General features: G+C 69.8%; 1 non-coding gene across 1 annotated transcript; it reads right to left on the reverse strand.

Moving 5' to 3' along the window:
• Nucleotides 1-3,258: 3,258 nt before the first annotated feature.
• On the reverse strand, nucleotides 3,259-3,377 carry LOC135889594 (5S ribosomal RNA). The gene has a single exon (XR_010561939.1). It is a non-coding gene; the product is annotated as a 5S ribosomal RNA (ribosomal RNA).
• Between the last annotated feature and the right edge of the window lie 1,623 nt (nucleotides 3,378-5,000).

Here is a 5,000-nt window from a genome sequence, read left to right on the forward strand (position 1 = left end):
GGCAGTCCGGGGGAAGGCTTAATAGTCGTCCCCCGGGCGCTCCGGGGGGGGGGGAAGGCTTAATAGTCGTCCCCCAGACACTGTGCGGGGGGGGAGGCTTAGCGGTCTTCCCCTAGGCTGGGCGGGGAAGGGCTGGCGGGAGGCGTAGCAGTCTTCCCTCGGGCGGTCCGGTGGGGGAGGCTTAGCAGTCGTCTCCAGGGTGGTCCGGGGGTGGGGGGAGGCCTCAGAGTCGTCCCTCGGAGAGTCGGGTCGGCGGCGGCGGTGGGTGTCAGGCTTTACAGCCAGCCTCCGGAGGGTGAGCGTCCTCGGACGCGATGCAGCCGCCGCAGAGAGGCAGCCTCCGAGGCTGGGAGCGGAGCACCGAGACTGGGGAGAGGGGAGCAGGAGCCCGGGAGGGGGTGGGGTGGGGGGCCTTCAGGACAACCGGTCAACCCCCGGGGAAGCGGCTGTAAAAATTTCAAAGTCCCCACCGGGACAACAGGTCAACCCCCGGGGAAGCGGCTGTAAAATTTTCCAAGTCCCCGCTCGGCCACCAGGTCAACCCACTGAATCTAATGGGTTGACCTGGTGGCCGGTTTGATTTCCGGCCACCAGGTCAACCCATTGGATTCAATGGGTTGACCTGGTGGCCGGTTTGCTGTGCGGCCCGGGTGTCACCCCACTCCGCGGGCCGCGCGGCAGTGGTCCTGAGGACCACAGAGGGGGGCTTAATAGTCGAGATGGAGCAGGTCCGGGGGAGGCTTAATAGTCGTCCCCCGGGCAGTCCGGGGGAAGGCTTAATAGTCGTCCCCCGGGCGCTCCGGAGGGGAAAGCTTAATAGTCGTCCCCCAGACAGGGTGGGTGGGGGGGAGGCTTAACAGTCTTCCCCCAGGCTGAGCGGGAGGCTTCGCAGTCGTCCCCCGGGCAGTCCGGGGGAAGGCTTAATAGTCGTCCCCCGGGCGCTCCGGGGGGGAAAGCTTAATAGTCGTCCCCCAGACAGTGTGGGTGGGTGGGGGGGGGGGAGGCTTAACAGTCTTCCCCCAGGCTGAGCGGGAGGCTTCGCAGTCGTCCCCCGGGCAGTCCGGGGGAGGCTTAATAGTCGTCCCCCGGGCGCTCCGGGGGGGAAAGCTTAACAGTCGTCCCCCAGACAGTGTGGGTGGGTGGGTGGGGGGGGAGGCTTAACAGTCTTCCCCCAGGCAAAGCGGGAGGCTTCGCAGTCATCCCCCGGGCAGTCCGGGGGAGGCTTAATAGTCGTCCCCCGGGCGCTCCGGAGGGGAAAGCTTAATAGTCGTCCCCCAGACAGGGTGGGTGGGGGGGAGGCTTAACAGTCTTCCCCCAGGCTGAGCGGGAGGCTTCGCAGTCGTCCGCCGGGCAGTCCGGGGGAAGGCTTAATAGTCGTCCCCCGGGCGCTCCGGCGGGGGGGAAGCTTAATAGTCGTCCCCCAGACAGGGTGGGTGGGGGGGAGGCTTAACAGTCTTCCCCCAGGCTGGGCGGGGGGGAGGCTTAATAGTCATCCCCCAGACAGTGTGGGTGGGTGGGGCAGGGGGGGGAGAGGCTTAGCAGTCTTCCCCTAGACTGGCCGGGGGTGGGGGCTTAGCAGTCGTCTCCAGGGTGGTCCGGGGGTGGGGGGAGGCCTCAGAGTCGCCCCTCGGAGAATCGGGGCGGCGGCGGTGGTGGGTGTCAGGCTTTACAGCCAGCCTCCGGAGGGTGAGCGTCCTCGGACGCGATGCAGCCGCCGCAGAGAGGGAGCCTCCGAGGCTGGGAGCGGAGCACCGAGGCTGGGGAGAGGGGAGCAGGAGCCCGGGGGTGGGGGTGGGGGTGGGGGGCCTTCAGGACAACCGGTCAAGCCCCGGGAAGCGGCTGTAAAATTTTCAAAGTCCCCACCGGGACAACAGGTCACGCCCCGGGAAAAGGCTGGAAAATTTCCTAAGTCCCCGCTCGGCCACCAGGTCCACCCAGGTCTAGCAATGGGGTTGACCTGCCTGATGGCCGGTTAGTATCAACGTAGTCTCACACAGGAGGGCAGCTCTCAGGCCGGCCGGCTGCGGCTGACTCTGGGGCGGTGCCCGGTGCCCGGCAGCGAGGCGCGGGGGGGGTGGGGGGGTGAGGGGGGGGGGAGCGACACGGGGCTTACCGGCCCCGGGGCCGGGGGCGCCTCCTGCGGCTTTGGGGGCCGCGGGTCCTCCGTGGCATCCAGGCCAGGCCTCTCCTGCCTGGCCGCGGGGGGATTCGGGGGCGGTCCCGCGGGCCGGCGGCCGGGCGCAGGGGGGGGGCCCGAGCGAGTCCGCCCCGGGCCCGGGGTCTCCCCCTGCGGCTCAGGGGGGGCGTGGGTCCTCGGGGGAGGAAGCCCGGGGGGAGCTGCAGACCCGCCGTGGGGCCCTCCAGGCCAGGCCTCGCCTGGGTGGCCGCGGGGGGATTCGGGTCGGGCCCGCGGGCCGGCGGCCGGGCGCAGCGGGGCCGGGAGGGTCCGGGCCAGTCCGCCGCATGCCCGGGGTCTCCCCCAGCGGCTTCGGTGGCCGTGGGTCCCCGGTGGGGCAAGCGGCGGGGAGCCTGACACCCGCCGTGGGGCCCTCCAGGCCAGGCCTCGCCTGGGTGGCCGGGGGGGGATTCGGGGCGGTCCCGCGGGCCGGCGGCCGGGCGCAGGGGGGCCGGGAGGGGCCGGGCCAGTCCGCCCCATGCCCGGGGTCTCCCCCAGCGGCTTCGGTGGCCGTGGGTCCCCGGTGGGGCAAGCGGCGGGGAGCCTGACACCCGCCGTGGGGCCCTCCAGGCCAGGCCTCGCCTGGGTGGCCGCGGGGGGATTCGGGGCGGTCCCGCGGGCCGGCGGCCGGGCGCAGGGGGGCCGGGAGGGGCCGCGCCAGTCCGCCCCATGCCCGGGGTCTCCCCCCAGCGGCTTCGGTGGCCGTGGGTCCCCGGTGGGGCAAGCGGCGGGGAGCCTGACACCCGCCGTGGGGCCCTCCAGGCCAGGCCTCGCCTGGGTGGCCGCGGGGGGATTCGGGGCGGTCCCGCGGGCCGGCGGCCGGGCGCAGGGGGGCCGGGAGGGGCCGGGCCAGTCCGCCCCATGCCCGGGGTCTCCCCCAGCGGCTTCGGTGGCCGGGGGTCCTCCGCGGAGGAAGCCGGGTGGGTGTTGGGGGGAGCCGGACCCCAGGCGCCCCGACCCGTGACCTGCGGCCGCGACCTCCGACTCGGCAGGAGCGACGAGGGGCTTTCTGGCCCGCCCCCCCCCCCCTTCTCCTTCCTCCCCAGAAAAAGGAGAGAGAGCTGGCTCGGACCGGGAAAAGCTGCCTACGGCACCTGGGATTCCCAGGCGGTCACCCATCCAAGTACTAGCCAGGCCCGGGACGGTTTACCTTCCGAGATCGGACGGGATCGGGGGCGTTCGGTCCGGTATGGCCGTAGGCACCCGGCTCCGCGCCTCCTCGCCCGCTTTCCCCTGCCGGCGCCCGGGCCTGCCGCACGGCGAGCCCCGGTCGGACTGCCCCGTGCGGCAGGGCCCCCGTCTCTCGCGGGCCCGATCCTTTTTTTTCCTTTTCAAGCTCCGGGGCCCGGGCTGGCCCGTCAGAGCCCCTTCCCCTCCCCCCCCCCCTCCCTCCGGCGTCGGGAAAAATATTTTCCCGGACTTCCAGCGGGCCCGATCCTGTCAGCCGGGGGTGGGGGGGGGGGCAGTCCCTCGCTGCGGCCAGGGAGGGTGAGCCCGGGGCGGCTTGCCTGGCGGCCGGGTCCCGGCAGGCCCGATCCATTCCCCCCCTCCCCGTCCCCCGTCCCCCAGCGGTTCCAGCGGTTCCCCGCCCCGCCCCCGCGCCTGGTTCGCACCCTGTTCCTTCGGGCCGAGGAAGGCGTACCCCGGGGGGAACCGTCCGAGTCCCCTCCCGGGCACCAGGTCAACCCGTGGAATCGAACGGGGTTCACCTGGCTGGCCGGTATGCTTTCCGGCCACCGGGTCAACCCATAGGTTTTAACTGGTATACCTGGTGGCCGCTTTGCCAGGTCAACCCGGTTCTCCCTCCTTCCCTGGGCGCCCCCTCCTCGGAGGCGTCGGGTTAAACTTTTTCCAGACTTCCAGGGGCCCGATCCAGTCAGCCGGGAGGCAGTCCCTCGCTGCGGCCGGGGACGGTGAACCCAGGTCGGCCTGCCTGGCGGCCGGGTCCCTGTCTCTCGTGGGCCCGATCCTTCTTTTCCTTTTCGAGCAGGGGGGGCCCGGCCCGCCCCGGTAGCGCTCCTCGGAGGCGTCGGGCAATTCCCCCCCCCCCCCCCGCACCCCACCCAGACTTCCAGGGGCCCGATCCTGACGGCCGGGAGGCAGTCCCTCGCTGCGTCCGGGGACGGTGAGATGCTCGGCCACCAGGTCAACCCGGAGGAAGCGGGCTGAAATTTTTTTTTCCAAGTCCGAAAGATTGTCCAAGTCCCCGCTCGGCCACCAGGTCAACCCGGAGGAAGCGGGCTGACAATTTTTTCCAAGCCCGAAAAATTTTTCCAAGTCCGAAAGATTGTCAAAGTCCCCGCTCGGCCACCAGGTCAACCCGGAGGAAGCGGGCTGACAATTTTTTTCCAAGCCCGAAAAATTTTTCCAAGTCCGAAAGATTGTCCAAGTCCCCGCTCGGCCACCAGGTCAACCCGGAGGAAGCGGGCTGACAATTTTTTCCAAGCCCGAAAAATTTTTCCAAGTCCGAAAGATTGTCAAAGTCCCCGCTCGGCCACCAGGTCAACCCGGAGGAAGCGGGCTGACATTTTTTTTTTTTTCCAAGCCCCGAAAATTTTTTCCAAGTCCGAAAAATTGTCCAAAGTCCCCGCTCGGCCACCAGGTCAACCCCATTGGAGCGAATGGGTTGACCTGATGGCCGGTCGTCTCGCGGATGTCCGGAAGGGGTCGCCACACGCCGCTTCGGCCGACCGAGAGAACCACGAGGTCGGACGCGATTCCAGGTTCGTACCACTGAAGGGGGGGGGTTTGGCTTTTTCGACCTGTCTTTTAAGAACTGTGTGCGGAGATTTCTGAGGACAGGTTTTTCAGAGCCTGTGAGAAC

The sequence above is a fragment of the Emys orbicularis genome, chromosome 15, assembly GCF_028017835.1.
Source record: "Emys orbicularis isolate rEmyOrb1 chromosome 15, rEmyOrb1.hap1, whole genome shotgun sequence".
Taxonomy (NCBI): domain Eukaryota; kingdom Metazoa; phylum Chordata; order Testudines; family Emydidae; genus Emys; species Emys orbicularis.